We start from the raw sequence: 10,675 nt of genomic DNA, 5'->3' as shown, positions 1-10,675 counted from the left end.
CTTCAGTACATAACACCCCTCTCCACCGAGATAAGGCGTTAGTTACAATCGTAATGGTTCCGTTATATACAGCACTGCACGTAATGGTTCAATTAGGCACAAAAGCATATTGGTTACATTTCACCTACTTCCATTAGACCGACAGTGTTACGTGTCTAACAACATAGTCCTTTAAATAAGTTGGGCGCTTGGAAACTCTGCCGGACCGCCAGACCCCGGTACCCAGGTCTGGGGGGGCGCCCGATTCTTGCTGAGGCTCTCGTGCGACCCTAGGTGGCGTTGAAACCAAGTCTCCTGGATCCGCTGCTGCGGGTGGAACCTCCGCGAGTGGAGTTGGCAGAATGTCAGGCATGGCAGTGGTCTGAGTCTGTGGGAAGTCTGGCAGACCCTCTGATGCAGCTTGGTTTGGCTCCATGCCTGCAGTTTGTGAGAGAGGTGTAGGTGGAGCCTCGCCATCTGTAAGTGTCTGTTCCAGAGCCATGAGCGCAGTTGGGGCACCGCGGTAGTGTCCAAGTCCCCAACCCTGCACCTAAGCTGGTCTATGTGCCGGCGCCACAAAGGTCCATTTTTGAGTGCCACCTGGTATGAGCGAGGTCCAGTGACTCCCACTATTGTGGCTGGCACCCAAGGAATGTTTCCCACAATGTTCCTGGCAAAGAGCTGGTTTCCTGGAACAAAATTAATTAGTTCATTATCAACTAAAACTGCACTAGTGTCCACCTTCCAACATCTACCACCTTCCAGTAAGTATCTCACCAGCTCTCTCTGTTGGAATTCTGGAAGCCAAGACTCAAGTATGGGGAAAGTATTTTTTGTGACATGACAAAACCCCAAACCAAAATTTAACACCATAAAGCATGCATCAAATGAAAACTTGGAAATATTGGCTGTAGAACCTCTAAAATGTGCCTTTCCAGTGGGTCCCAAAATTTCCCCTTTTAATTGTTATTTCCAAAGCATTCACACATCCCTGGCATAGAGGTAGAATAGACCACAAAGTTAGTAAGTCATAAAAGAATTTTCATACAAATCTCTTCAAAAGCCACATTCGTGTGCTTTTCCAGACTGCAGTCAAACCAGATGCGGAAGCAGTCAAAACCACTGCTTAGTTAAATAATGTAAAAGTTTCTAAAATACTAGTTTCAGTTTCCATTCTGGACTGGGGTGGGGGGGAGAGAGGCTAGGTAAAGCCATGGGCCAGAAAGACCAGGTCAGAACTGCTCACTGATTGAATTGACATGGAAAAGAGAGAATAACAAAGGCTTGGTTTCCCATTTCCTGCCATACTGAAGGGAAGTGACATAGGCTAAGCCTGGCAGGACAGCTTAGTCTTGGATTCAACCCTTTCATGCACTAATCACAACTTTAATTGGTTACAGATGTGAGCAGATTGGCATAGGCATTGGGTAAAGCTAGTTTAAATCACTCAAGCCTGTGTGCTGGAAGTGCATATACGGTATACATCCATTACAGGTAGCCCTATGACCTATAACAAATAGGGGTGCCCCCTGAGGGGTCTCTGTTGGAGCAGTGCTGTGGCCCTAGCACCTATCTGGTTGTCAGATGGAAGCCACTCCCACTTGATCCCTTTAACAATATACCCTTAACCAGGAGGGCCAGGCAAAATCTTTGACCTCCCCTCCAGTCAAGACCAAGTCTTACTCAATGACTAGCCACTAATTGAGCCAAACCGGCTTGCTGCTAAACCCTTAATACCTTCAACCAACCCCTGAGGCCCTCTGCAATGTTATTTAACTAAATTCCGTTGCCCAGATTGGACAGGTGTACCCGTTTGTTATGGTGCAAGCCTTCTGGTCAACAGTGATGGTAGGGTGCTTTATCACCCAGCCCTTTAGCTGCTGCATCTTTCATTCAACTCAGTGAAAGTTCTTCCTTGGTAGTCTTTAGACAAATGTTTCTGTTCCTGGCAAAGATTCATTCCCCTGTTTTGTATGGGAGATGCTCAGAATCAGCATCACCATCTGTGTGTCAGGGAGAATGTAGGTGCGATGATTTAAGCATTTATTTTATTGTATTTTTTCATTTTCATGTAGATATAGACAGACAGACAGACAGACAGATAGATAGATGTATAAACATATACACATTTTCAGTATTAAGTGATGTCATATATATAGCATGAAGGTGAAAGTATAGGGTCCAGATCAAGGTAAGTAATAGTACCATTTTATTCTGCCTTAGTCAGACCACACTTGGAATACTGTGTACAATTTAAGGTGGGTGTTGACAAGTTGGAACATGTGCAGAGGGCAACCAAGATGATCAAGAGTCTGGAGACTAAGCCTGGTTCCATGTAACCTCATTTATTACAGTGAGGGAACTGCTAGAAGGCCCTTGTTGCTGGATCTCAGTGTCTGGGCTGAATGAGAGGGGTGGAGACGCTCCTTCGGGTATACTGGGCCGAGGGCGTTTAGGGCTTTAAAGGTCAGCACCAACACTTTGAATTGTGCTCGGAAACTTAAAAAGGTCAGCACTAACACTTTGAATTGTGCTCGGAAACGTACTGGGAGCCAATGCAAATCTCTCAGGACTGGTGTTATGTGGCCCCTGCGGCCACTCCCAGTCACCAGTCTAGCTGCCACATTCTGGATTAATTGCAGTTTCTGGGTCACCTTCAAAGGTAGCCCCACATAGAGCACATTGCAGTAGTCCAGTGCAGTAGTCCAAGCGGGAGATAACTAGAGCATGCACCACTCTGGCAAGACAGTCCACAGGTAGGTAGGGTCTCAGCCTGCGTACCAGGTGGAGATGGTAGACAGCCGCACTGGACACAGAATTAACCTGCGCCTCCATGGACAGCTGTGAGTCCAAAATGACTCCCAGGCTGCGCACCTGGTCCTTCAGGAGCACAGTTACCCCATTCAGGACCAGGACCAGTGAGTTCCCCACACCTGCTCACCCCCTGTCCCCCAAAAACAGTACCGCCTCCAGGCACTCACACAGGACCTTGACCGCCTTCACTGGTTCTGATTTACTGGTTCTGATAAACAAAATAACACAAAATAGCCTTTCCAAACTCCCTTCTTGCTAAACTTGACTCTTCTGTTCAAATGCCACATACCACTGTCCCCTGTGTCAACCCCTGCTTGTTCTATTCAGAACACTGTCATGGAGTTTTTATGGAAATCTTTCAGATGCCCCATCCAGTGCATCCTACTCTCACTGTCAGAAAACAGGAACTATAAATAGATGGGCCCTTTTCTGGAACACTGTGAAATTTCACTGCATGCCTTTCTAGTCTATCCCCACCTCTGTTTCTCCACAATGTCCACAGGGCCAAGATGCTCTCAATTACAAACAAGTCATCAACAATTAGTGCATCACTTGCACATAAATTTATCTTCCCAGCGATCTTGTGATGCTGGAACCTTTTTATATTCCTGGATCCAGCCAGGTTTACGTGTTCATTTGTCTAGTTTCCATTGCTTAATTATGTATGGTTTGAAAAAGCACCTTCCTTTGTCTGTGCTGAATCTTTTCATTCCACGATCCAGCCAAGGTTATAGAGTCAATTTCGTAGTTGCCCTAGTTTAACTATGCACATTTCGATAAAGCACCTTCCATTAGCTGTCCTGAATCTCCCAGTATTCCATTTCCTTAGATATCCACAAGCTCCACCATTATCAAAGAATGTGAAAAAGTCTTCTCTATTCATTTTGTCCATTTCATGCAGAACCTTAAACACCTTTCTCACCTCTCTTTCTTGCTTTTGATCTAAAATAAAATCCACCCAATTTTGTAACCTTTCCATTTCCAAATCTATAATATGCCTTTTGAGGTCAGCTGACATTACACATCAGGCATGCCAGGTTCCTCTGGTGAGATATCACGTGGACGGGTGGAAGCGGAGCAAACACTGTGGCTGCCGAATTTTGCACTCGGCCTCCATTCACCTGCATGACATTAAAATAAAAGTAGCATTTACATACCTAAACTAGGTGCTGAAGCAGCAATCACAGTAGCTAAATGCAGGCACATTTATAACTACTATCTAAGTTACAAAAGTACAAAATATAAGCAAAAATGACACTGAATGCCCTCTCTGCTGCAATGCATCCAACTCCCCCATAATTAATTATCCCAAGTTTTAAAAATTCCTATTCACCCAGGTCTTTAAAGACGGGAAAATACTGTTCCAATCAGCCTTGAGATTCTTTACTGGGAGGGCATGTTTTTTTTAAAATGTTCTGAATGTATTTTAATATTTTAAATATATGTTTATTTTATTTTAATTCTATACTTTTTGTTGTTGTTCGCTGCCATACATTCATTTGGAAGGGAATGTGGGACAGAAATAAATGTAAGTAAATCTGCTTAAAATACCCAAACCCAATACTGATCCTTCAGAGACTCCACTTCCGACCCCTCTCCACTGAGGGTACTGTCCTCTTATCTAGCTTCCTACTCTCCAACCAATTACAGGTTTTTATATGAACTGGCTTCTTATCCAGTAACTGCTAAGCTTCCTCATGAGTGTTTCATAATGAACACAATGGAAAACTTTTTGAATATTCAGCCATGCTTCCTTTTGCAGGAATGATGGGAAATAACATTAATAAACAAAACAAATGATGAATAAAATATTGACAGACTGGGCCCATATAGATGACAAAGGGACTGCAAAATCTTCTAAAGTTCCCAGTCTTTTGGTATAGTGAGACTCCAGAAACAGAGTTATATAGGGGCCACATTTAGCTTCCAGGCCAGTGGTTCCTCACCCCACGTATAGATTACAAAAAGTTTCTATAGTCTCTCAACCTGTTCACTCTTTGGCTTCCCTCATGCAGCCACATGAGCAGTTGGCTCAAATGAGATAAAATTATGAAACCACACTTATTCAGCAGGTACATTAGGGAATGACTCTACTTCAGCAGGTACATTAGATGAGCATCATGTGGGGGCAATTAGGAGTTTGGCTGCTGTAAGGAGATTTCCTTAAATTTCAACTGGCCAGAACTTACATAAGCCTTCTAAATCAGGCCATCTGCTCAAGAAAACCATTTTCACAGTGGACAAACAGATGCCTATGCAGAGCCAGCAAGCAGAACCACTCTCCCCACTGTTGCTTCCCAGCAAAAGACATTCAGCAAAAGACTATACTGCCCCAACAGCAGAGGCAGAACATAACCTTCTGGTGGTTCCCTCATTGTGAGGTTACAGGGAACCAGACAGAGGACCTTCTCAGTAGTGGTGCCCATCCTGTGGAACGCCCTCCCTTCAGATGTGAAGAAAATAAGCAGCTATCTTCTCTTTAAAAGACATCTGAAGGCAGCCCTGTTTAGGGAAGTTTTTAATATTTAATGCTGTATTGTTTTTAACACTTGCTTGGAAGCTGCCCAGAGTGGGGTATAAATAATAAATTATTATTATCATTATTATTATTATGTTACCTTTTGTGTTGTACCCATTTCTGCTATTTGCCTTGATACAACTTATTATGATTACTAAACCTGCATCTCACCTTTACTTCTGTTGTTTAAAACCTCCATTTTCTTTTAGTGTCCTTCGTCCTTGCTTTACAAAAATCTCTGCTGCTGTTTAAAACAAGCCCTTCTTCACTTTAATTGTCTGACTCTTCCTGCTGTAGCCACATACATCTCTTCCATTCTCCTACTACTTCATATGAGAAAGAGACAAGGATGAGAAAGAGAATGAGAAAGAGAAAAGGATGTGGAGCCCTCAAAATTGTATGCCTGGTTCCATGCCCAATAAGCACAAGACACCTTTGCCCAGGTTTTGCCCAGTGTTATCTCTGTGTAATGGGCTCATGGGAAAAAGATGTTCCATGTGCCCTTGCAAGGGGGAGGGAAAAGCCTATATAAGGCTGCTTCCCCTGGAGCTCAGGGCCATTTTGTCTTGAGAGTTTCCCACCCAGCAGCCCTCAGGTTAGAAGTTTCACTGAGTGATTCTGGGCCATTGGTTGAAATTTCTTTATCTCTGAACCTAATTGGCACTTGGTTGGAACCCCCCCCCCCATTTTCACTCTGTGAAATTATGACCTTCCTTAGTTACGTGAAGAATATTGTTGTGTTTTTTTAAATTTTTTTTAAATATAATATTTTATTAGGTTTAACAATAGAAAAATAGAACAATAAAAACACAGAAAAAATATAAAACACAACAATACAAACTTTCACAATACATAAGATACAAACATTTAACAAGGGGAAAGAAAGAAAGAAAAACAATCGACACACATATTGTATCACAGTGTGGTACGTTGACTTGACAACCACAGACAGAAGGGGGTGAACAGAGCACATGATATCATGGGCTGTCCCCTGAGCCCACTAAATGACATCGCAAGGGATCGTTGCCTTAGGAGAGCAAGAAAAATTCTCAGGGACGATTCACACCCCGGCCAGCACCTCTTTCATCTTCTACTCTTGGGCAGGAGATATAGAAGTATAATCAGTCGTACCAACAGGCTAAAAAATAATTTCTATCCATGGGCTGTTAGGCTGCTGAACAGAAAATAATATAGTGCAACTGACTTTCAGGGTTGGTGTGTTGTGCGACAAGCACACAGAGTGCAATGAGATTGAGTGTTTGTGGGGGGGGGGAGGCTTGGTTAATTTCATAACCATCAGGTTTAGTAGCCACCTACAGACATATTCATGGAAGAAAAGGGTAAACCACTATTTAACATATCCTAGTTGATGGCCACCATTACTTCTTGTGATACCAAATTCACAAGATTAAATGTCTAAGGTTGTTTTTGCTTTAACCTGTCCTGAATTTTCTATTGTTCCATTTCATTACATGTCCACTGTAAGGAATGAGAATGTTGCTTTTTCACAGAAAGCTACAATGCCATAAGTGCTAGACAGTCTCAGTCATATTATTGCTTTTTCGACAGAAGCCAATCTAAGACATAATGTTGGTTTCTTCACACAAAACAATCTCAGATATAATCTGGCTCTCTTCACCTAAGCTTCAAGGCCGCAGATGCTCGGCAAGCTCATTTGCAGCTTCTTGATAACCTCAGACTCTATGAGCTTTTTGTGTGGTCCAGCAGGGATCCTCCTATGGCTCCTGATTCCCTCTGTGCTTCTCCAATTATCAAATAATTGTAATTTGCCCTGGTTGCCTAATGCTGTGTGGCATATTTCCGGAAAAGGGGGCACAAGAGCCCCAAAACATCTGCATTTAAATACCTTATTCAGTATTGACCTCTTGATAAATACATAGGGTAGGTCAATTTAAGGATTTCTTTTTGACATTTCCACGGTGTTACTTGGTCTCTGCTTGTCTGCTGACGAATACCAAAACTGGAGTTTTATGTTGTTGAAGACAACACATGGTTTCAGAAGGCAAATACATTGTGCAAAGGTCGTTTGCCTACGCAGGCACATTGTGTGACCCATGTGAGCAGCAAAATAACAAGATTGTACAATGACAATGGGATGAAATCAGGCAAAATCTTTATTGGCTGAAATCAAGATACACTATGTCCACAGCATTTCCCTGATCCACCAAGATTGTAATTCCATCATAAAAGAAAAGGAAAAAAGAAATCAGATTGGTCTGACATGACTTATTTTTGAAAAACCCATGCTAGGCCTTAGGAATCACAGCATCCCTTTCTAAATGCTCACAGTCCAACTGTTGAATTATCTGTTCTAGGACCTTCCCTGGTATCGATGTCAAGTTCACCAGTCAGTAGTTACCTGGGTCTTCCTTTCCCCCCTTTTTGAAGATGGGGACAACATTTGCCCACCTCCAGTTCTCCAATAATTTTCAAAGATAATAGACAAAGGCTCTGAAATTACATCTTCAATGTCCTTTAGTACCCTTGGTTGAAGTTTGTCAGGTCCTGGACAATTGAATTCATTTACGGTAGCTAGGTATTCCCTTACTACCTCTTTTCCTATCTTGGTCGGCAGCTCCCTCCTTACATCATTTATTCTGTTATCACCAGGTTGGGCATCACTTTCCTTTTGGGTGAAGATGGAGGCAAAGTTAAGTAGTTCCGCCTTTCCTCTGTCACCCAAGAGCATTTCTCCATGTTCCCATGCAGAGGACCTACAACTTGATTCTCCTTACTCCTATGTTAAACATAGCAGAAGAAACCTTTATTATTATTTTTAACCTCTCTTGCAAGCCTGAGCTTATTCTGAGCTTTAGCCAGCCTGACTTTCCCCCTGCAATGTTGGCTACTCATGTATATTCCTCCTTTGTGATTTCCCCTTTCTTCCATTTCTTATATATACCTTCTTTACTCTCAGGTTTGGAGAGTGGCAACAGAAAAATGGGCCTTTTCTGCAATGGTTCCCCGTTTGTAGAACATACACCTTTAGGCACCAGGTGAAATCTTGTCTCTTCAACCAGGTCTTTAATTTGCGTGTTCAGACCCAGAACCCCCCCCCCACTAAATAAGCTGCTGCTTGACCAGCCAATGCAAAAGCCTTACGCACCAACGATTGCTAAATCCACAGATGCAGACTTCTTTTGGGATACGCTGCAGAAATGACTCCCGCAAATACCTGAAAGGCATCGACTGAGATGGGCCTCTAATTACCCTTTTTGAAGGGAGAGCAGGACTAGGGTTCCTTTTAACAGGCATCTCAATAAACTCTCCCACAATACAAAATAAATAACTCTTAACCCGTTAAAATGGTGCTCCCACCAAAACAAGATGGCGCTGCCACCAGAAATGGCACTATCACCAATGCAAAATGGCACTTCTGCCAAAACAAGCTGGGGAAATCGGCTGCTGGCCCCAGGAGTTTCCCAAACCAGCCTTAAACCAATGGGCAGGTTTAGAATTCACCAAGCTTACAGAGAGGGAACTCTCAAAAAGCTGAAATAGCAAACAAAAATATCACTATAACTCAAAAACAAAAATTCTGCCCCCACAAAAACTCAACCCAAGACTCTTTGAAATAAAGGCGTGGCTAAAACCACTTAAATTTGCTGCTCCCAGAACCCAGGGAAATGGAGGAAATTCCACAGTTAGAAGCGCTAACGGCCAAAGTCCTGTTGGCAAAATCTCTTCCAAAAATAATAAGAGGGGCCGCTAAGCAGAGGTTTTTTTCGGGCCACAGCAACACCGCACACCGGGAGCCCCCAGATCAACTGGCTCGTGAGCTAAGGCCCTTAAAGGGAATAGCAAATGCTACACAAAGTCACCAATATCGAATTGGAATCCGTGGCAAGCCCCACAAAAGGGAGCACTCAGGGGAACCCCAAGGTCAAACGACCTATAGCAGAAATATAAAAAGAGCGATAAGCTCTGAAACGGAGCTCTAAGGGGCTGCAAACCCTGTGGGGCGAAAGCCCCTCTTACTAAGGGAAGGGCAAGGATGAGAAGGATTAACTCAAAATAAAAATGAGGGAAGAGGGTGAAAGGAATTAAAAAAAGGGATAATGGAAAGATATCACCAGGATGATCTGGGTCATATGCATGGGCATAAATAGGTCCCTTGAATGACTTGGACTGTGTCCCATTGGCCAGATTGCACCCAGCTTCGAGGGACCTACCAATCGGGTGTTGTGGCTGACCTATCGTACCTACCCACAACACAGGTTGTCGGTTTTCCAGGTCTCACCGCAATACGTGCCCTCTTTAAGGAAGGACCCGATATCCGGTAGACATGAGTGGTATTCTGCGTTCTTGCAAAACACGTGCATCAAATCCCATTTATGTGCAAGTTTTTAAGGAACTATATGCATATGGTTTTGCAGAAAAGGTATGCTGTACTTCTGAGGTGATTCTTGAAGAAGCAACTTGAAGGATTGTTGAATTCAGTGTTTGCCATGTCTTTTCTCTCTCACAGATGGCACTTTAAAGGACCAATCTGAATTCGGATGTACTAAAAATTGTACCTCTAGGATTTACAGCTTCACTTCAGTAGAAGATGTATACTTGCGGAGTTACAGGGACTGCTGTTTCGATAATCTTTGCAACATGGAAAGGCCAAAACTTAAGTGTATATATCTGTATATAATCCCAAGGATAAATAGCACTGAGGTTTCAGATAACTTCCTTGGTAGCTCTTAGACAAGCTTTAGGGTTCTTGGCCATGATTAATGCACCTAGTTTGTATGTCAGATGCTCAGAATCAATATCAACAGCCGTGTCTCAGGGATAAAGCAGGTGCCCTTATTACCCAAGAGAGTCAGATGGCCCCAGGGAATCTAGAAGAGCCCACACTAGATAAAATGGGGGGGTGGCAGAGAGAGATCATAACACATGTCCTTGTACCCTGACAGCCTTGCTGGTCCTTGGAGTCATCCTGCTGGGACAGAACTGCAGAGGTAGTAATTGAAACCAGTTGTTGTTGCTGCTGGATGCCCTGTACCTAGAGAACAACAAAAGCAGCACCACAGAAGAAAAGCTTGTTGGGATTGTGATCAGGGTGCCCTCAACCAAGTTTTTGGTTTGTTTAACTGCTCCTTCTTGTGTGGCTTGAATTGTCTAAAGACGCTGCTTGGTGGGAGGAAGGAGCACCGAGGAATGTTTGTATGCAGTTCCTCCCATCCTCAGATGAGAGTCTGGAGTAGGAAACAGCACTGTGGGATGGAGTGAGATTTATGTGAGGAATATTTGTGTGACTGATGGGTAACAATTTCTATTGTTATTTTGTATAGTTCAGTCAATGAAAAGTTTCTTTGTGTCCTTGGGTTTGCTGCACATTTTTGTTGAATGAAA

The sequence above is a fragment of the Podarcis filfolensis genome (genome assembly GCF_964270895.1).
Source record: "Podarcis filfolensis genome assembly, chromosome: 8".
Lineage (NCBI taxonomy): Eukaryota > Metazoa > Chordata > Lepidosauria > Squamata > Lacertidae > Podarcis > Podarcis filfolensis.
This window is presented reverse-complemented; position numbering follows the sequence as displayed.